We start from the raw sequence: 24,661 nt of genomic DNA on the forward strand, positions 1-24,661 counted from the left end.
ATTATAGTACAGTAAGGATCCCTACTCAACTATACTCATGAGAATTTTATCTCCTTCTTTCTCTCTTTTTATCTATCTATCTTTTTCCTATCTATCTATCCCATTACTTTAGATTGTAACATATCTAATAATATGTTATTACTACAATTTTACATCAAATTTTAGATTTGTTGGAGAAATCCAAAATTTAAAGTTTGTCGGAAATTATGAAGATAAAATATTTTTCTTTATTTGAAAACATGATTGAAGAATAAGTAAGGTGTTGTTTCTGTACTGACAGACAGATCATAATATGGAGCAATGATTTAGTCTTATTATTTAGATAAATTAACTGTCCATGATTTTATACAATTTATTAAAAGTGAAACTTTTCTGCAATTTAGGTGTGTCGGTCCGTCCGTAACGGATAGATCGTTTAGAATATTTATGCATTTTAAAATCATTCCACATATCTAAAAACTTTATGAAAGATTCCTGTAACTATAAGGTATTAAAAGCAAATCCATAAATATTTAATTATTGAAATGGCGACTCCTATGTCTATTAGGCATGATGAGCAGCATGGCATTTCTATACAATATATAAGATTATATCATCATCAATCTTAAATAATTTTTCGGCCAATGAAAATCAACATTTATCTTACAAAATCTGATTTTTGAACTTGCCATCTTTGGATTTTTTCATCTTTGATATCTTTTATAAATATTTGATATAATCTTTCATGACAGACAATTTAATTATTGAAATGGAGACTCCTATGGCTATTAGGCATGATGAACAGCAAGGCATTTCTATACAATATATAAGATTATATCATCATCAATCTTAAATAATTTTTCGGCCAATGAAAATCAACATTTATCTTACAAAATCTGATTTTTGAACTTGCCATCTTTGGATTTTTTCATCTTTGATATCTTTTATAAACATTTGATATAATCTTTCATGACAGTTTAAGATAATATAAACAGTTAATTTTTAATTTAATGAATTTATCTTTTCAATGTTGATAAGACATTGTCATGTCTTTGTAAATAACGTATCTTTTTGTCAACTAAAATAATGCTATCTGAAGAAATTTAAAAATGGATATACTGCAGGTTCAGAGAAAAAAAGATTATCAACTCCAGTTTCGGCCACAGCGCACAAAGGCTTTACTTCAATCTCAAGCGATGTTAGCCATTTTTTTTTAGGACGGAGCCGTACTAAGAACTCTCGAGTCTCCATTCAGTCTCAAAATGTTTTAAGATATTTTACTATGAATATATACATATATATCCCATCGTAATATAGACAGCTTTCCGCGGATATTAAACAGAAAAATTATAACTGGTATTGGAAATAGCGTGTGCAATAAAAAATGACGTCATACAATACAAATTACCAATGATAGGTCAGTATTAATTGTAATTGACCAATGATAAATTGTATACTGGCCTATCATTGGTCATTTGTATTGTATGACGTCATTTTTATTCGACACTATACACTATTTCCTGGTATTGATTTTATGATTTTTATTTTAATATTCCTGGAAAATTGTATTACTATGCATGTTATACATGACTTTTCAGTATAACTGAGAACCGGTTCTAATCCATCGGATATTAATGGAAGCCATGCTGGAATAGTTATTTCTCGCATCGTATTATAAACAGCTTTCCGCGGATATGCAATGTACAATTATAAGATTAAAACCAGTTTTTTTAGTTCTGAGGTGCCGAAGGCTCCGGCTAAAAAACTGGTTTTAATCTTATGATTGTACATTTTTATATTCGTAGAAAGCTGGATATAATACGATAAGAGAAATAACTATTCCAGCATGGCTTCCATTAATATCCGATGGATTAGAACCGGTGCTAGACATAGTTTTTTCGTATGGATAAGAACCGGTTCCTATCCACCGGATTCGAATGAATACGAGAAAACGTTTTCTGATTTATTCTTCCTATTTCCATTGAATAAAAAGTTGATCGGCCGTGAGATTTTTTTAACATGTCCATTCTTATTGACATGTATGCAAGGGCGTGTTCACAATTAAGTTGGAGTTATGCGCGAAGTGCATGGAAAGAAGGTGTATTAACTTTTTTGCTTTTTATTTAAGATAGCTAGCCGGTGCTTTTAGTAAGTAGTAGATGTAAAATTTTTTATAGAATTCAGATATGTTATCGGTTTTTTTGTAGACCTCTTATTTTTAAAGTAATTTAAGTTTTTAAAAAAATAATTAAGTCGGTTTTAAGGTACTAAAACGCAACAAAATAAAAGAAGAAAATGGCCAGTATGAACAAAAATAGTAAGATCTTTAATTTGACACCTTACTTTTAAAATTCTGTTGAGTAATTATTGAAAAAAATCTATTTTTTTAACCTCGGTTTAATAAAAACTTTAAACCTAAATATTTTCTCAAACATAAAACTATAATAAAAAAATAAGTTTATTTTAAGAATCATAATTTTTGGCTTTAAAGGGTTGACTTGAACAAAACCTGAACAAAACCTAAACAAATGTACATACACTGTAACAGATATTTTTTAAACACAAGAAACAATAATGTATTTTTAACTGCATTGTTTTGAAGTTTATAAACAGACTGAAAAATACTTGTTCATAATTTTTCATTCTTTACATGTTATGTAAGTATCACTATTTTTATTGTAGTATCTATTGTATATATTGTTTGAACATTATCCTTTTTTTTGTCAATTCTATTGGTTAAGTTTTGAGGTGAAGCTTCTTGATTCGTCAATTTTAGAGATTTTTGATTGGCTAGTTTAATAGTTACAATTAAGTGTTGCCTGTAAAAATATAATATTTTAGGCCATTTATATTTTTTTAAGTTTTTACTTTTTTTCAATTTTGCTTAGAATGGATTCGTAATATTTTTCTGATTCTAAAGGTATATATGAACCCATGTTTTTATGTCTGTTTGAGAAAGTATTAAGGTTTAAAGTTTTTATTAAACCGAGGTTAAAAAAATAGATTTTTTCAATAATTACTCAACAGAATTTTAAAAGTAAGGTGTCAAATTAAAGATCTTTCTATTTTTGTTCATACTGGCCATTTTCTTCTTTTATTTTGTTGCATTTTAGTACCTTAAAACCGACTTAATTACAGCATGACCCTCAAAAAAGTATTTTTAAGCATCTGCAGCCTATATTTCTCAATAAAATATTAAAAGATTCATATGTACTTGTTCTCTATAATTTTCTACATCAAAGGATATCAAAATATTTTTTTTACATCAATTAACAGCCGAGATTTTTAAAGTCAAAGTTTGGAAAAAGTGCTTGAGAAACTGGATATTGCTAAATATTTCTTAGTTTTTTATTAGTATATTACTTTTTATCAACCAGTTCAAAAACAAATAAGAAAGAAGAGCAAGTTTACAATTGATACATTTTTTATTGCATTAAAAAACGTTACTTTTACATATAAAAAACTACTTTTCAAATTTTACTGAATACATTTTTCTTATAACCATTTTCCCTCAAATCTTATAATATCTCCCACTTATCAATATGACCTTAAATAAACCCCTCCCCAATTTATGCTCATTACCCGAAGGATTAGCGCCACCTTTACCAATAAATTCACGCCCACTCATCAAATTAATCTAAGACACATAAAAATCATTTAAATTGTTAAATGTTTAATAAAAGTTTGTAGCTGTAACTTTTTGGTTTTTTAACTTATTTGATAAAATAAAAAGTGTTTGATTTCTGTTTATGTAAACTTTCAATTTGCTACTAATTTTTATAGGATTTCTTTCTGTAAGGGTGTTTTTGCAATTTACAGTAATCTAAAAATGCCTTTTAGAGCAAGTGAAAAGAGTGCTTTCAGCATGAAAAAAATTTCTTGGAAACATCTTTATATAAGTTTTATAAAAAGTATTGAAATTATGAGGAAAACACGTCATTTCACTTTAAAAAAAAATTTTTCTTGAAAAGTTACTTTTTCCTCAGCCAATTTTCAAAACTTTGGCTCTAAAAATCTCAGCTGTTAATTGATGTAAAAAAAAATATTTTACATTTTTTGATAATTCATTGAGAAATATGGGCTGCAGATGCTTAAAAATACTTTTTCAAGGGTCATGCTGTATTTTTTTTTAAAACTTAAATTACTTAAAAAATAAGAGGTCTACAAAAAAAACGATTGCATATCTGAATTCTATGAAAAATTTTACATCTACTACTTACTAAAAGCACCGGCTAGCTATCTTAAATAAAAAGCAAAAAAGTTAATACACCTTCTTTTAGAAATTTTTGATTGTTTAATGGTACTAAAAAGAACTACTGTCCAAATAAAAGTTATAAAAAGTCCTGGGCAAGTTAAGTTTAAATGCACGAAAAGTTTTTTTTATAAGTTATATAAGGATTTTGTTTCATAAAATTCAATATTTTTCAATGTATAAATCACGAGACATTTATTTAGAAACTTTTTTGCCGACCATCCTGCAATTGCGTACACGCACACACACACACACTCACATACACATACATAAAATATTCTGATTTCACCATTAAAAATGCCATATGCATAACTTGGTATAAAAACTCCACTGATAGATAGACAGACAGACAGATATACACATGTAAAAAAACACACTGATAGATAGACAGACACATGTATAAAACAAAAACATAAGCCTATTCAATATCAAAGTTGTGAATACAGGAAGTATGATTACATATATAATATACTAGGCCTTATTGTATGATATTCATTCAAACTTTTATGTAGGCTTGGTATAAGGGGAACCAAGATTCTAGTACAGGTAAGATTTTTTTAAGTTGAAAAAAGAGCTCTGAACGTAAATCTATGGATGTTAGAATCGTCCAAATGATTTTAAATTTCATATGAGAATTCCTGTAATGAAAAGGAATAATTTGTAGTGAAGCAACTCACTTGTATTAGTCATTAACAAAGTTCATACTATGTTTTTTTTTGTATGACAAGAAATGTAAAATGATGAAATTATAGGGAAGGCGATTCATACAACAATTAGGCAAAATATTTTAAGCGTAGCATCTGTTAATTTTCTTTGTACGTACAATTATCCATCTAAGCATCCATTATTAAGAAATTGTACAACAGAGTAACGTTCAAGTTAAACTATATGTTGTTTGTTCTTTTAATAAGATTCGTTTTTATGTATGTTATCATTTTGTTTTTAAAAGCTTAATAAAGGAAAAAGGTTAAAAAACTACTTTAAATGTACCTAGATAAATAGCCGAGTCAATAATTTTTTAACATATTGCTTTGTTTGACTCACATACGAATGTTTTAAAACGCTTCTCTTTAATTTACTAATTAAATTACATATTGAAATATTTAATAATGAGTTTTAAATATATGATTTAATTTTAATTAAAATGGAACTTTCGTCTTTATTTTATAGCTTTATTTTATTTTGATTCATGAATCTTAAAGTGAATAAGAGATGATTTTTTAAATTGTTATTATTATTGTATTAACTCTTAGTCTTTCCCTCTTCTTATTATATTAATTTTTTTGAATTAGCAATAAGTAATGAAATTTGAGAATGATATAGATATAATTATTTGCTGAAAGTAATGACATTCCTAAATTTGCATCCCTGTAGGTTTATCGTGCTCCTATTTGCTGATTAATCATCCCTAAATGCGTGAATGGGCTATCAATCCAAATTTGCCCAGAAATTATTATGCCAATCAACCATCAGAAAGTTCATACATAAAAACTAATTAACAAATTTAGCTAATTAACATTTTGCTTCCCGCTTCTCAGCTAATCAAAATGAATTTTTTTATTCAAGAGCGAATTAACATTTTTATTGTAAACTAGCGGCTACGCCCCTTGAACCTCAAGGGGCACCTAAATTGGGAGGGGAGAGAGTCGACCTCCCCCCATTTTGAATTTAAGTTATAAAGAAGAAAATGAAATACAAATATAAGGGGGGGGGGGTCATTTTTTATTGTGAGGGTAAAGATACCATACTGAAAAATTTTTAAAAACCTTTCCTGGACCTATAAGAAGCTCCATTGTAAAGGGGAACCCTGTCGGTTCAGCAATTGGCGAGATCCTTCGCTGCAGACAAAAAAAGCTTACTACTTTATGCATAGGATATAAATTAAAAAATAATCAACATGTCTCAATAATAATTATCTTTAACTCGTGGGACGAAATATAGTTTTTCTTTTGATAAGAGATCTCTTCTTCGCCTTCTAATAGTATTTTTCGCTATTTCAAAAAAAATGTTTTTGGTATTTTGAATGAACATATTTCAATATTAAATTTTAATTTATAGTTTAGTTCTAAATTAAATATTTAAAATTTCTCTTAATGATATTTTCAGGATTTCATATAAAGTTTGACAACTATAAGTTACATAGGAAAATAATATTATAAGTTGAGAGTTTTTAAATCCTTTTTTGGACAGAAAATCAAATTGTATTTTAAAATATGATCAAAATAAAGCTTTTTAAGAAAATTCTATGGTCTAAACGTTTCAGAGAACTTAAGTGACTTGCAAAAACTTCATTAATCTGTTGAAAATTGAAGAACCTTAAATTTTTCAACATGTAGTAAATAATCCTTGGAACTTTAATACAGCACGTGTGATATAAATGAATGATTAGTCTAACATCCAGATAATAGAGTTACACCAGTATAGAGTAAGATAGAGATTCATGATTATCACATAGATAATAGAGATACACTAGAATAGAGTGAGATAGAGATTTAAGATTAGTCTATTACATAGAAGCTAGAGATACACTAGAATAGAGTGATATATAAATATAGGATTAGTCTAACATCTAGATAATAGAGATACACTAGAATAGAGTGATATATAAATATAGAATTAGTCTAACATCTTAACATCTAGATAATAGAGATACACTAGAATAGAGTGATATATAAATATAGGATTAGTCTAACATCTAGATAATAGAGATACACTAGAATAGAGTGAGTTATAGATATTTGATTAGTCTAACATCTAGATAATAGAGATACACTAGAATAGAGTGAAATATAAATATATGATAAGTCTAACATCTAGATAATAGAGATACACTAGAATAGAGCGATATATAAATATAGGATTAGTCTAACATCTAGATAATAGAGATACACTAGATTAGAGTGATATATAAATATAGGATTAGTCTAACATCTAGATAATAGAGATACACTAGAATAGAGTGATATATAAATATAGAATTAGTCTAACATCTAGATAATAGAGATACACTAGAATAGAGTGAGTTATAGATATATGATTAGTCTAACATCTAGATAATAGAGATACACTAGAATAGAGTGATATACAAAAATAGGATTAGTCTAACATCTAGATAATAGAGATACACTAGAATAGCGTGAGGTATAAACAAGTATAAAATCTAGATATAGATACACTCGAATAGATTGAGACACTAGTGCTGAATTTAGTGCAGATAATCTTATTGGTCTATGTTATGAATGTCTAATTCATTGACCTGACCTAACTAGCTTATAGACAGGTAAAGGTAATATGTAATATGTAATAGGTATTAAACAGGAAATAATTTACGTGGGGGAATATAAACCTTTCAAGATTTAGTGTTAATTAATAAATTAACTTATGAAAGTATCGAAGTTAAAAGATTCCTATTACCATTTCCCTAAAGATGAAGAAATCCGTCTCCCCCATTGAGTTTTTTTACCATCCCAAAAAATCTAAAATTTTTGACGTCATATCTGAAGTCAACCATTATAATAATAAATCAGTCATGAACATAAAATAGGCAACGCCGAAATTGTTTATCAACACAAAACTTCCAGGCCAAACACGGACAAACTATTTATAAGAATATCCATATCCAACTAATTGGCCCCCAAACAATTTGAAATAATTAGTTTTTCATGACTATTTCTAAATCAATTTACATTACTGAATTTTTAAAGATAAGATAATAAACTTAAAAGTTAGGAAGTCAAAGACTAGATTAGTAGATTAGCTATTTATCTTTTTTCCGCTGACATTGAAATAAAAAAAATATAAGATGAAAACAGTTTTGTGTCCCTGAGGGACCGAAGGCCCGGGCTAACAAAACTAGTATCAATATTATGATTTTTATTTTAATATTCGTGGAACATTGTCTATTATACGATGCTATAATTGACTTTTCAGTATGGCTGTGAACCGGATCTAATCCTGCAGATATTAATCGGATTCGAAGCCATACTGGAAAACTGAATTAAGTATAGCAAACGTTAATACAGTAATATTATATAATATGTATAATTAATTTATCAAAATGAAATATAAACTGAGGTCGATTCTTTAAAAAAAAAATTGGGTCGCTGCTCGCAGGTGAGGCAAAATTTTTTTTTGTGAAAAATACTTCAAAATCACATTAAAAAAATCGACAAAATCAAATAAAATTCTATGATTTTTGTAGATTTTTTATGTGCTTTTGAAGGATTTTTCACAAAAACAATTTTGCCTCACCAGCGAGCAGCGACCCCAATTTTTTTTTATTGTAAGATTCCACCTCTGAATAAGAATAACGAGACTCTATAAAGTGTCTGAAAAATGAGCCGTGTGACGTCAATAGATACATCTCTTTTTAAGGGGTTTCCTTTCCCCCTTCTCTCATCTCTCCCTTTTATGATGTCACACGGCTCAATTTTTCGGACACTTTTGTAAGGTATCTGGAATAACTATTGCCATATCTTGACAAATAGCTTAAACCCTGTTCTGAACCAATTCCTAGTCTTACTAAAGCCGTTTAAAAGATCTTGCTAAACACATTCGTTTTTGTACCAAAAGTATAGTCCAGAGAATTGATTTGTTCAAAGAAAGTAAGCAAAGTTTAGATTCAGAAATTTATTTTCAACCTTGAATCTAGCAAAAAACTGTATTATGTAAATAAATTGTATGTAAATTTATAAATGAATATTTCTTTAAAAGATAATCCAGAATGGCTTCGAGACCGATTAATATCATAAAGAAAAATCATGTATAGCATCGTATTACAGACAACTATCCACGAATATTAAAATAAATATCATAAAATTAATACCAGTTTCGTTAGCCCGGGCCTTTTAATATCCACGGAAAGCTGTCTATAATACTATGTAAACTAAAATGCAAGTAACTTTCAGAAATATACAAACACATAGAATATGGACATATAAAAACAGACTCTTTTACTTACATACAGAATAACGTTAATATAAAGACAGCTTTACAGTCATTTAAAGTCTTAAAAAGAAGATAATCTTCATAGAAAATGTTGTGCAATGCATGCTATTGAAATCATTTAGTAAAAATTAGACGGCGACTAAAACTGAAGTGAAAAACACGTATTTTTGATGTTTAATTAAGATTAGGTAAAGTAGAGGTTAGAAGACCCCCGTTGGGATTGTAACCTGCAGGGTTAGAGTTCCCCAAAGAGCAAGACAATTTTTTTAATTTCTAAAAAAATTGAAAATGAGGTGGGAGGGTTTGAATGCTCTAAAAATAGGTTCAAGTGAAAGCACAAATCATACATACACTTCATAACAAGCCGACAGACGAACATATTGAGTAAGTTTACAGCTCATTAGGGGAATATAATCTCTGTAGAAAAAACGGTGAAAAACAAAATATTTTTTTTATAATAACTTGTTGCTTGCACATTGTTTTGTCGAAAAGATTTAAAATAAGTTTTTACCTTTATAATAACAAATAATTCACTTTATTTGATTTAATTTCACTTTCAAAAATGATAATTTTCACAATAACAAGTTTAATTATTGTCCGGTAATTATTACAAATCAAACAATAACAAAAGTAGATTTCTATAATATAAAGTATAAATATATATAATAGAGAAGTAGGATGATTTTTTTGCTTCACTAATCACAGATTTCTATTGATGTGTGACCACACGCCTGTGTGCACACACACACACACACACGCAACAGTGTCTTTAAGACTTTTATGTTATTGTAATCAATTATATTGTGTATATGCGCGGCGCGTTAGATAGACATCGACGCGCGTGGCAAGCAATATCGTAACTCTCTTACTACTGACTGAAAAAATCGGACGATTAGGAAAAGGGGGGGGGGGGGGGAGATTGAATGAGAAGTGCGCCGGGTATCCGACACAGTGGGAAAATATCCTGGTTCAAGAAATTGGTTTCAAGTATATTGAAATGATGGAAATTTTCTCTGATGTTTTGCAATGAATGTGTTATATTTGACTTGCAGTTTTATAATTTTAAAATTAGTTCTATCTTGAATTGATCTTTTATATTATTTCAATCTTGTTATATTATTAGGTTTGTATTTAAATTTAATTTGAAAGAAATAGATAAAAGCATTATTCTATGCGGTTTAAGGCTGATTTTTAATTAGTTTTAAATATTGATGTGAAAATGATGAAATTAAGGGAAATGGGTTGAAAAATATTCAAGGTTAAATAATAGTATCTTTGTTTGATTTTGTTTTGTTGTTATAAGAACAATACAGAAAGTAGATTCTAGTGGAAACAAATTCTTAAATTAAATTTGTTTTAGAATCCTTTCTGTTTAAATAACCTATAAACCTGCCCTGGCCACATGTTACTTGTAGGTTAAGCAAACTCATACATGTTACTATCAGGTTAAGCAATATCCCCCCTCTATTCCCTATAGAGTCACTAATATAATTATAAATAGAAACAATTAAGAAAAATTTGATAGCTAAACATTTATTAGTAATGTTATTCAATAAATGCAAAAATACTATCAAATTATTAAACATTGTTTAAAAAAGATACCTTTAGTACACCAAAATCTTCAATTTTCTATAAAATTCTTTCCCTTTCGCCGTTTAGAAATTTCTGTTATCAAGTAAAGACAGAAATTGAATGACATACATATTTATTAAATAAATATTATATGGAAAAGTGTTTTATATTTCCTTCTTTATTTCATTGTCCAAAATTTTCAGAGGGGTTTAAAAGGGGTACAAGACGTGTGCCCCCCTTTTATGAAGCGCACACTTTATACAAACTAAAGGCGCTCTCATAGCGTTCATTCCATGCGAATAATTTTATTACTTTTGTTTCTATCATAGTATATAAAACTCTTGCAAGAAAGAAAGGTATTTTTAGAAAATAATAATTGAATCAAATATTTTAAAACTTTTGCAGATTTAAGACTATTGAATTGGCTATTTTGTATTTAACTAGTGGATGCGCCCATAGCATCTAGAGGCTATGTATTGCAAGATTGAAAAAGTAGCGAAAAACCATCCCAAGGCTTAAATCTAAACATTAAATTAGAATTAAACCATTCAAGGACCTATGTGAAGCTTCCTAAACTGGAGAACTTAATCGGTTCAGTACCTTACCACTTTATATAATAGGATAGCAAGAAAAACTGTAACAGTATTTATATAGGGAAAATTATACCTTTCAACACCTTTAAGAATATAATAATCAAAATTTTAAATTAGCACGTCTTTTTATTTTATTAAACATGTTTGGGCACAAAGTAGCCATATTTTTCTTTCATCAAAAAGTTTCATAAACCCAATAAACCCAGGTATTTAGTTTGACTTTGTATTATCACTATCAGCCAATATAGGTATTTCACCCTGCTCTGCCATTGCTAGGAATTTTCAGGGATAAGACAATGGACAAGAAACTGATAAACATCGCCACAATTGACCCCATCAGTTTATTAAAAATAATAGTTAAAAGGTTTGGACACTACTAGTCTTGAACCAACCAATCAAAGTTCAATAAAAGTTTTTGAGACAAAGCTTATGTGTTTTAAAACTCTGGTTACTAGTTTATATTGCACTAGCGGCTACGCCCCTAGAAGCCTCTAAAGGCACACATCGATGCTGTGAGAATTGGTGCAAAAAATATGACGTAACAAAAAAAATTAGCCAATGAGAGGCCGTTATTGACCAATGGCGGCAATGGTAGTGGCCGCCATTGGTCAATAACGGCCTCTCATTGGCTAATTTTTTTTGTTACGTCATATTTTTTGCACCAATTCTCACAGCATCCACACATCCCATGTTAAATTTGAGTTTCAAAAGAGTAAAAAAAAAATTGTAGGGGGGGGGGAGGGAGTGAAGACACCCTCCCCAAAAATAGTTTAAAACCTTCCCAGGACCTACAAGAAGCTTCACTGTAAAGGAGAACAATATCGGTTCAGCAGTTAGCGAGATCCTTCGGGACAGACAAAAAACGCTTACTACTTTATATTATAGGATTTCAATGCCCCCTCCAACTAAGTCTTGTTGCACTAAAACGATAATAAACATTACTCTCTGTTTCGTTTTAACACCGTTGTGTCATATTATGCACTTACTTTTTTCTAGAATACGCGTCAAAACGTAAAAATCATATAAAAATCTATCAATTTATTACTTTTAAAATTAATTTAATGCATATTGGTTTGATAAAAGCTTTTTAAATATCAATGGTAATTTTTCTGGAAAAAAAAGTACATTATCCCTGAAAAAATGACAATTTTCATGTGAATCTTCATTTATAAGCATTTGTGCGGTCGAAAACAAATTTCCTTAAACTATTCGCCGCAAGCGATAAAGCCACAGCTCTGTCGTATTTTGTAATAGTATTGCTACTCTATAACTCAGTGATAAAGCCACAGCTCTGTCGTATTTTGTAACAGTATTGCTACTCTATAACTTAATGATAATGCCACCGCTCAGTCGTATTTTGTAATAGTATTGCTACTCTATGACTTAATGATAAAGCCGCAGCTCTGTCGTATTTTGTATCAGTCATAGACGTCCTAGGGGGGGGGGGTAAAGTGGGGGTTATCCCCCCCCCCAAACGAATTTGGTGGTGCCGTAGGCAACCCCAAAAATTTTTTCTTTTTTTTCATTTCCCCCCCCCCCCCCATTTAAAATTTAACACTAAAATAAAGAGCTTCCAAGAGAATTAATACTTTATCTAATAGAATCAACATGTTTTAGTATTAGTACTACAGATGTTTGGTCCTTCTGGTAATAGATGTATAACTGCTAATGCTTGTAATGCTGTATCGTTACGAGAATCGTCATGAATATTTTAAAACCTTCTAGTGCTTTCAAAAATAACAAAAATTGTTAGAATATTGATCGAATTTAAAGTTGACACTACAAAATTTCTTAAAATTTGAATAAAAAATGTCTGCAAATCTTTGAAGAAAAATTTCTTTATCAAAATTTTCCCAATTCTTTGTTTCTGGTCAAAAATATTTGCGTCAAATTTTCAGGGAGGTAAAGGTCATTGGCGGTCTAAATAAATGTGCAACAACCTCTTATCATAATAAGCGGATGAAGACAGCATTTAAACAAATGAATGGGAATAGATTAATATATCGTCCAAGTCCTATCCTTGTATCCGTGAGATTTCACACATCTTTTCTCTTCAAAATTTTCTTTAAATTCATTGAGTATTACACAAAGAGGAGAACATATTTTTTTTGTAATTAGCAAAGGATCTCGCTAACTGCTAGACCTATATGGTTTCCCATTACAACGAAGCTTCTAATAGGTCCCGGGATGGTTTTAGGCTATTCTATTTTTATAAAAATAATGTCTGGGTGTGGTTTTAGGCTATTTTTCTGCCCTTCTGTATCCCTTTGAAGATAGAGTCCTTAGATACTAGGGGTGCAGCCACTAGTTATTATTATAATTCAGTGAAAAACGTTTACTTTTTTATCCCCATTTATTTTGTCGATTTAATGGATGTAGAATATACGTGGATATTATGACAGGGGGAAAATTGTCGTCAATTTATATTGCTATTTCCTTTATCATTTTTTCGTCAGTTCGTTCATCCAGAAGAAATGGAAGGTGAAGGGGTACAGGGGTGGAAGGGGGCATCATTATTTAATCCATATACAAGTTTTATTTTATTGGAGTACATTATAATCTGGTGTAATATCTAAGTAATAATAAATCCATTGTTCGTTTTGTCTACTGGAAAAATAGACGAAAGCATTTTTGGTTTCTTATAACATTTTTAAAAGCGAAGCTTTTCTATAATTAGGGTCGGTCCGTCCGACCGTCCGTCCGTCCGTCCGTCCGTAACGGATAGCTTTTTTCGTTAATTTAGACATGTTAGAATTGTCCTATCGATTTCAAATTTTGCATGGTGATTCTTTAAGTAGTTAGGTACGATTTAGAAAGCGTAGCAACTCTATAATCATTACCAAAATGTCCGTACGTCCATTTTAAACATATTGATTTTTTTTACTTTTTTAAATAGCTTTTTTCGTTAATTTAGGCATGTTAGAATTGTCCTTTCGATTTAAAATTTTGCATGGTGATTCCTGTAATAGTTACGTACGATTTAAAAAGCGTAGCAACTCTATAATCATTACCAAAATGTCCGTACGTCCATTTTAAACATGTTAAATTTTTTTAATTTTTTAAATAGCTATTTTCGTTAATTTAGGCATGTTAGAATTGTCCTATCGATTTCAAATTTGCATGGTGATTCCTGTAATAGTTAGGTACGAGTTAGAAAGCGTAGCAACTCTATAATCATTACCAGAATATCCGTACGTTCATTTTAAACATGTTTTTTTTTACATTTTTAACAACAAATTTGTATGTGATCTAATTATCCGATTGGTCTGATTTTTGGTATACTGATTCCTAGGACAACAAAGTACAATATTATAAGCGAAGCAACTCTATAATCAAGTCCTAAAAATGTAATTATGTCCATAATCATTATCCTGTATAAAGCAGTTTTACAACAAATTTACTTACAATTTTGCTTTGACTCTTATACATTCGCATTCTGATTATTCAGTTCTGACATTATACAAGTGTTAATGTCCGTTTGTCCTTCCATTTCAGAGCTTCGCTTTTATGGATGTTGTCATCCTTGTTTTGTAATAAACATTTTTAAAAAGTTTAGCTAAAGCTGTTCTTAACTAGTTAATCAATGGCAAAATTTAGTTGACCATTCTTTTGTCTAGGAGATTCTCACCATGGAGTAAGAAAGAAAGCTAAAAAGGTATCTCAATTATTCAGAAAAATAAAATATGTTAATATTTTGTAACAGTTAAATTTTGGATTTTCTTTTAAATATGATTTTATCAATTATCTTAAAATCGCAATTATAATACAAAGCCTTTTTCACATTAAGTTGTAGGACCTCTACCAATAAAGTCTTGTAAATGCTTTAACTATTTCACGTTTAATCTCCACGAAGTGTACTATTTGTTTTTATATTTAGCTACCTGGTGTTTTATCTAGAACCAATGTAATATATTTTGCATAAATTAAATGTTATACATTAGTTTTAAACTTTTAATAGCTTCAAAACCTTTGGGAAGAGTTTAATTTCCTATATTACAAAATCTATCAATAAGACATATAAGAAATATCTTTTTGAAATAATTATTTAGTGTTTTTGAAAGTATATGTCTTATTTTTCATAGTACAGCAGGCTTTCTGTTTTTATATACAGTAATTCACTGGTGGACAAAATATATATTTATTCAGACAAGAACATTCTAAGACAAATTTAAAATCTTACAATTTTTACAAACAGTTGTGGGTAGAGTCGGTTGAGCTCCCTCCGCCCCCAAGCAATTATCATGAAACCTAAACTACTAACTGCTGTCCCCCCCCCCTCTCTGTCTTTATCTCAAGAAAATAACCTTATATGTTGGGAATATCTTCATGTATGTGTGTATTCACAAGGTACTCCGTGACTCCCAACTATTACAACCGACCCATCGATTGCATGAAATTTGTCTGGAAGTCAATTTGAATACATGTCGCACTTCTGAAATAAAGGTCCTTAGTTATGACTCGGTTTAGGCTTAGTTTCGAAACTATGAACTGTCTAAAGAAAATCAATATCCCTCGTCCTAAAATCTATAACTTAAACTTAAATAGTAGAAGGTGGGAAAATATGAACAAATCATTATTTGTAATTTCTTTTTTTTTTGTAAATTTTGTAGTATTTTATGCCATAGTGTAGTATTGTAAAGACCGGATATGAAGCATTCATTTTTAATGATACAAACAATTTTTCTCAAAACTTTTTTTGTGTCCATCTTCAAGCAGAAGCTCGCAGGGAAAGGGATAGGTTTACTATAAAACAATGATGAAACAAAAAACAACATGAAAGTATTATGTTTATTTAAAAGTTTCAATTTTTTGTATTAATTATTTGCTAATATGGCATTTTAAAACTTGCTTTTCTAAATGAAAAGATCTAATCTGGTTTGCAATTCTACTTCGACATTACGACTAGCATTATGTATTGCAATGTATATAAATATGCCATGTTTACAAAAACCAAGTTACATTATGAGTATATATAAAGATAGCACCAGAAATCAACAGGGTAACATATATGATTGTAATTTGTATTGTAATTAGTCTGGCCAATAAGCTTATACTCCACAATTTATTATTTCCGGCGGGCGTAGGTTCAATTTGAGACTACTATTGATAATTTGTATTATTTAGCTGCCACTTGAGAAAGTATTCTGAAATGACTTTTACTCTTCCTTGTACTTTATTGAGCATATTATCTTTGAGAGTGCAACTATGTTTCCTAGCAGCCAGCTTTGTAAATACAAGCTTGATTATAAGTGTTTTTAAGGCAGGCTATAATAGTAAATAATTATATTTTTAGAAGGAAGAGAAAAACAATAGTTGATATGTTTAATTTCAATTTACAAGCTACCATAGGTAGAATATATCATTTGTTCGTACATATAGCATTTGAACTTATAAAAATACAGTCCCTTGTAGTTTTGTATTAAAGGTTTAAAAACTAAATAGAATATGCGTGAATTATGACAGGGGAAAAATATCGTCAATTAAGGTTGCTAACTTGGTCATCGTTTATTGGTCAATTCGTTCATACATTGGGAGGGGGGCGACGGGGGTATCCCTAATTTATCCAGATGAAAGTTTCATTTTATTAGTGTACTTTCTAATATTGTGTGTGATCCAGGTAATAATAAATCCATTAAAAACTAATATTTTGTAATTAGGAAAAAGCTCTTCATTGCTTAAAAATATATCTACTTCAACTCTCCAATAATATGTACATTAGCATAACATCATGTCAATTATATGTCAGCAATAACAATGAATTAACGTATTAGCAGACAATATCAGCGGGATTTGTAATTTGAAAAAGTGCATATTGATTCATGCAAGCCTTGATTGCTTCATATAAAACCCGTATAGTCTAATAAATCGTTTAAGATCAATTGTGTCATTACTATTACGTCAGTCGACGTAAACAATGAAGTGCCTATAAAAAATGACATCATATTATAACAATGGACTATTCTTTTTGGGCTTTTTGAAGAGCTTCGTAAACATTGTCCCAAAACTATATTGAAAACGGCTTTAAATTGTCGATATTATGTCAGCCACAATCACTTTTTATTAAAGCCATAGTACCTAGTTTATTGCTTCGGAAGGTCAGGATCTCCTTCGATTTGAACTGATCATCTAGAGAAGCCAGAGCATTTTCGCTTGTAGTTGGATGCGATACTCTAACACCCAAGGATATTAGGTTAGGTACCATCCAACAGACAACACACCCCTTTATTGCACAACATTTGTCTGAAAATCCTAACTCTGCATGGTGATGAGTTGGTCCAAGGCATTACACCTACTCTTAAAGGCATATAGTCGATATAAACAATTGGATTGCGTACCGAAAGGCATTGCACTAGCCATTATATTATTTCTAATGACTTTGAAGTTAAACAATTTCCTTTTTTGAAAAGGACTTTAATAAGTCATTTTAAGCGCTTTCTAATCAATACAAGGACGATTACCATACCAAATATACTACAATTATTATTACATTATTAGTCTCAAGAATAAAGAAAAAATTTAATAACAAAGATTTTGGCTTACAATTTCAATGGATTATGTCGACTTATTGAAAAATTAAAAGTAGATGCTGTTAAAATATCTAATTTAAAAAAATTTATAGAAAATTGTTCTTATTTTACACAATTCTAATTAAGATTATAGCACTATAGTTCTCTGTTGTAATAGGATAATATTGGGAAAATCTAAGCTCTATACAACACTAAGTGCGTGGTAATAAAGAAAATATGACCACTTTTGTGTAGCGCTTTTGTTACATTATATAGCTTTTTAAACACTTTTACATGGTCCAGTATTGTTTAAGTAAGGGAAAGTTTTAATTATTACTTCCTTTAACCAACATACAATAATTCACACACACACACCCACCCACAGACCCACACACAAATACACACACACCCACAGACCCACACACAAATACACACACACACGCCTATTAACGGAAATAATCACACACAATTACAATAGCCTTAAAATTAGCAACTATACAAGTAATCACGGATCTAATATTATGAATGGTTCTTAATATCTTGTCCGAAATATTAATTTTGTCTTTATATATTAAACAATTATATTTAGCCTCTTATCTGAAAGGACAGTTAAAAGTAATTTCTTACTTCAATTGCTAATTTTAGGGTTTTTAAAATTATATAAAACTGTGCATGGCAAATATTTATGGGCGGCAACGTTTCTTCTTGCTATTAATTTCAAGTGTCTGACATAGCAGCAGAAGGTATAATTTGTAATACAACTTTAATTCTAATCATTTTCTAATACCCTGTGATAAGTGAAATGCAAGACATTGTATTGATATTATTATTTTATAATTGATACGAGGCAACATATTTATTTTTAAAAAGTAAAACTTAAGAGGGTGAAGGGGATAGGTGATGTTTTTTCGTTTACATATATAATTTCTCAGGAGTGAAAATGGTCTAAAACCAGGCCAGGCCCCAGAAAAATAGCTTCTCATAGGTCCCGGGAAGGTTTTTGGGGAGGGTACCACCACCCTTCCAAGAGAAATAAAAAAAACAGAATTTAAAAAAAAATATTTACGTAGAGACTTGAACACAACATAGACATATTTAAAATAAAAAATAAAAATTTATAGTGCCACTACAGGCCTCTAGGGGTGTAGCCCCTAGTAATAGTGATTAACTGATGATTTGATAATGTGATTCTTTTGCGGAGCTGCATGCATACCACGTTACTAAAAAGTGATTTAGTTGAGAACTTAATATTTAGGTTAATTGTTAGAAAACTATTTTCTTAAACTTATATGTATATTAGGTGTGCGTCTAACCTAACAAAAATGATAATCCTTATAAAAAAGTAAAAAGATCTTCGTGTGTCTGTTTGTGTGTACTGATAACGAAGGATCTTGCTAACCACTTAACCGATATGGTTCTTCTTTACAGATTAGCTTCGCTTAGTCTTTGGAAGGGTTGGGGGAGAGTTCCTGAGAAAAATAGCCTCTAGAAAAAAATTACTTATCACCTAATATTTTTTTTACTTGTTCTTTTTAAAACAAAATTGAAAGTTTAGGGGCATTTTCAAGTATCCTTAGAGGCCTCTATGGGCGTAGCCGCTAGTGAACAATTATGTATTAGTATTATGAAGCTAGTCCATTAGTGCAGCTACTACGTAAACTGCACCGACCGTCAATTTTCATTTTGAATAAGTTTACAAAAACATGATTTTCTTAGCTGAAAGCCCTCTGGAAGTTCTTATGAAGATTCCCCTTATTAAGGGGAATATTTAATCAGAGTCAACATGTAAAAATGTCCATCTATAAATGAGGGAAGTGTATATCACATATCTTTTTACATATCGTTTCCATGAAAAAGGTTATCATAAAAGGTTTAGAAATATATTTTTTGAGCTTGATTATAATAACTTCTTTAAAAAATAGAGCAAATAGGCCATGCCATGGTTCATATATCCAGGTTTTAAAGGGACTGGTTTAGGAACTTTACCTATTTCCACCCATCCAATTTCACCTTAATTATTATGATAATTCGCTCATTACTTATCTTAAAATAATTTTTATAAATTGCTAATTCCTATCGATTTCAAATTTTGCATGGTGATTCCTTTGGTAGTTAGGTACGATTTAGAAAGCGTAGCAACTCTATAATCCTTACCAAAATGTCCGTACGTCCATTTTAAACATGTTGATTTTTTTACTTTTTTAAATTGTTTTTTTTCGTTAATCTAGGCATGTTAGAATTGTCCTATCGATTTCAAATTTTGCATTGTGATTCCTGTAATAGTTGGGTACGAGTTAGAAAGCGTAGCAACTCTATAATCATTACCAGAATGTCCGTACGTCCATTTTAAACATGTTGATTTTTTTTTACATTTTTAACAACAAATTTGTATGTGACCTAATTATTTGATGGGTCTGGTTTTTGGTATACTGATTCCTGAGACAACAAAGTACAATATTATAAGCGAAGCAACTCTATAATCAAGTCCTAAAAATGTAAGTATGTCTATAATCATTATCCTGTATCAAGCAGTTTTTCAACAAATTTACTTACAATTTTGCTTTGACTCTTATACATTCGCATTCTGATTATTCAGTTCTGACATTACACAAGTGTTAATGTACGTTTGTCCTACCGTTTCAGAGCTTCGCTTTTATGGATGTTGTCATCCTTGTTAGGTTAGGTTTAATTGTAAGTTTTAACTTGAACTAAATTTTAGAGATATTTTGCATTTTTTTGGTATAATAAAATTAACAAATTGTGGGAGTTTTTCTTAATAGTTTCTCCGTCAGCTTTTTAACATTTTAACTGGCGCAGCTTCTCTATAGTTAGGTTATTAAGTAAGTCCTTATTTAATGGTTTCTAAGATGAAAGAAGATAGAAAAGGATGAGGGAGTGTCCTGTAATATCCTTATCTATTTACTAAACATAAGGCTAGTTTTTGGGGAGGGTAACATCACATTTACTTGAGATATTGCAGATAGAACAAGGATGACAACATCCATAAAAGCGAAGCTCTGAAATGGAAGGACAAACGAACATTAACACTTGTTGAGTGTCAGAAATGAATAAACTGAATATTAATGCAAATGTTGCAAAACTGAGAAAATACATGTTACTGTTTAAGGACATAATGACGTTTTTAGGACTTATAACACTATACCTTGTTGTAATAGGAATCAGTATACCTAATATCAGATGAATCGGATAATTTTAACATAGAAAAATTTGTTGTCAAAAAGTAAAAAATCAGCATGTTTTAAATGAACGTACAGACTTTTGCGTAACGATTTTAGAGTTGCTTAGCTTTCAAAGTCGTACCTAACTAACTGTAACGGACATATGGACCGACCCTAATTATAGAAAAGCTTCGCTTTTAAAAAATGAACCCAGTTCATTATAATATAAAAAAAAACGTTCTAGTGGGTTACATTTTAATACCTGAGTTTAATAGTCACCAAGTTAATGATCAACATTGACCAAACATAAAAACAACGTACATCTTAATATGGAATATTATAATATCCCAAATAAGCATAGACTAGTTAATGTTATAGACTTTTTTGCGCTGTTTCATAGTGTAGAGTAGATATTTGTAACCAGATTTATGCCGGATTTTTTTTTTTTTTTTAGAGATATTTGACTTTATAAGAAGACCCTTAGTAAAAATTTTGCATTTAATACAAATTCCAAGGAAAAACACAAAGCATGACTGCAGTAACTAAAGCTGTGACTGTGCAACCCTGGTTTATATTGTTGTTATACATACTTACATAATTGCGTACATTCTCAGTTCCCTCAAGGAAGAAAAGGGACATTGGGCTGTTTATTACACAAGTCTCTAAAGTTTTATAATAATGTTTACTTATTTGTTGACTTAACATTTTTGGGGACTTGGTGAATGTGGATTGGTTGGTTAATTGAGTTGAGTGTCTGAAAATTTCAACCACTAACTGTTATATACAAAGGGGTTAATTATGTGTATCAACATTAGGGATATACTTCAATTTACCGATTATTATCTAATCCCTTAAGATCCTTGCGATCTTCACCTGAGTCTATGTATTCAATTAATTAGGTTAAACATTACGCCAAAGAAATTAGTCAAATTAGTGTACTTCTGATTAATACATTTACTTATAATAGGATTATTCAATGACGTAAATAACTTCTTGATTGACTACAAGGGCGCAAATCAAGTCTTAATTGCAGTGGCGTGCCTCAGGGGTGTGTAGATAGCTATCAAAAATCCTTGAAATTTAAATTGGAAAGTCCTCCCTTCCCCATTTTCACCCCCTAATAGTTTCACACACTTCCACCGAAAGCGTATGACAAGGCAGCAATCGGAAAATGCTGATGGCTAGTGATGCAGTCTTAACAGAGAAACAATCCCATCACCATGGACAAATATTGCATTTTTTACTTCTGTTAACATACATGATATTTATAAATGAGATTTGGAAATGTTCTAACAATACATGATTCAATTATTCTTTTAAAAAGTGACTATTTATATCTTTATCAACTAACTTTTTTTTAAGTTGTGGACATATTAAGACTAATGTGTGTTTAAGCAGTTATTTTATTTTTTTTTATAATATGTACTAGCGGTTGCGCTCCTAACATCTAGGGGCTCTTTATTTTAAGGGATATGGAAGGGCAGAAAAGTAGCCTAAACTCAGACTTATTTGTAAAAATAGCCTAAAACCATCTCAGGACCTATAAGAAGCTTCACTTAAAGGAGAACCATATAGTTTCAGCGGTTAGCGAGATCCTTCGCTACAGATAAAAAAATCAAAATTGGATAAATTCATGAAACATAAATTAAAGCGAGCCTCCCTTAAAAATATAAATGTTTCTATACTACTTACTAGCGCCTTCGCTATTTTATGTTTTATTTTATTTATTTTATTTTGTGTTATTTAAATTTAAATAAAAATTAAAAATTTTGGGGGTGGGGAGATTTTTTTTTTTGGGGGGGGGGCATAGTCGTCCCCCTTTTTTTAATTTTAGTCTTAAAAAGAAAAAGAAAATAGCTTTAAACCATCACAGGACCTGTAGGTATATTCCCTGAAGAGTAAAGCCCAATCGGTTCGGTGGTTACTGAGATCTTGAGCTTCAGAAAGACAGACAGACGTACAGACAGGCAGGCAGACAGACAGACATCGTACTACTTTGTATTATAGATGATTATTAAATCACCATCTTGCGATTTCCCATATATCATGTATGAACAACAAACATGCATTTTAAGGGGCAAAAATGTTTTATTATTCTCATTTTTAGGTTGTATTATGTTAAGAAAATCTTAAAAAGTCCCACATGGGTAGTAGCCTGTAGGGATAGGCCCACGCATGGCAAGAGCCCCCGACATGTGCCGGAAATGTTTTTTTATATTAAACATAAGTGAAGAAGTTTAAAAATAGACTTGAGTGAAAAGACCCAAAAAGGACCAAAATAAGACTTTGATCAAAAGAAGTTAATATTCCACGCATAACACAAACACATTCAGAGAAGGTAGAAAATAGAATCTCAAGAAAATATTTTCACAATGAAGCTTTTTTTGTTGACATTTAAAAATATTATGAGCTGAATTGTTAAACCTGACGACAAGTATTCTGGTAATGACAGGTCTATACTATACTTAGATTTAATATAATCCTGACAGGGATTAAAGTATAGGTAAATGAATTATTATTTTTAGTAATTTTCCTTGGGCTTTTCCATTTTTAGCCTACTTTTACTTTTCATAGTTGATAAGATATGTAATTTGTTTTAATTTCATATTGACATAGGCGGGGCTTTCTCATAAAGTACCTTGTTGAGCTCTGTAAACTCCACCCCCCCCCTCCCATTTTTTAAAGATTATTCAAAAATAAGGATAGTTTTTCGATTGTGGGTATTACTTTAGGTCAGGTTAGGTTAGGTTATATTATGTACTGGGTGGCCCGATGAGGTATGACTTATTATTTTGACTTCACTAATGCGTTTGATTTGCTTTTTGTAGCTTTAGCCTTTCAAAAGTTATTGTGATAACTGTCCCACAAGTTATATATGACTGGGATCCCCTCTATCAATGAGTATTTAGTATATAATTTTCTTGGTCCGTCGCTCCATCAGTAATCTAATGGGGATGAGTGATTTCCTTAGCTTCTATTTAATATAGAGGACTCTATGATGTCATCAGAACTAGGTTTTACACAAAAATTTGAAATTTACCTAGGAAAGGATAAAAAATGTATAATATAATTTTACTAAGAAATATTTCTTTTACCAACTCCACAAATCTCTGAAAATCCGTGCTAAAATGCAAACAGAAAATAATTCATTGTCCAAACAAGAATGATAAAAACATAGTTTCTGATTATACGGTGTATAAAAGTACAAATCCCCAGATTTATCAATGTTAAATAGGTTAAGACGCTTCCCGCAATTTTTAAAAGGAGGCTTAAAAAACATTGATATAAATGTAAAAAATTAAAGACTAAAATAGGATAAAGTATTAAAAAAGAAAAGAGAGAGAGAGAGAGTTGGCAAGAAAGAGAAAGAAAAAGAAAAGGAGACAGAGAATGAGAAAGAGGGTTGTAATTGACAGATATTCAGCTGATTCTATAGTCATTCTCTTTCAATTTATTCAAGTACAATATAAAACCAGTCACCTTTAGAACAATTCTGTAATGTTAGAGTGTTAAAGGCCTCTTTAAAACCAGCTTATTAGGAAAAAATTACCTTATTACAAATCAGTCAAAAATTTTCTACAATGTTTTGTACAGTGTTTTGTTACCATTAATACAATGGATGCTAATCAATTT

The sequence above is a fragment of the Acartia tonsa genome, chromosome 4, assembly GCF_053477335.1.
Source record: "Acartia tonsa isolate MP-2025a chromosome 4, ASM5347733v1, whole genome shotgun sequence".
Lineage (NCBI taxonomy): Eukaryota > Metazoa > Arthropoda > Copepoda > Calanoida > Acartiidae > Acartia > Acartia tonsa.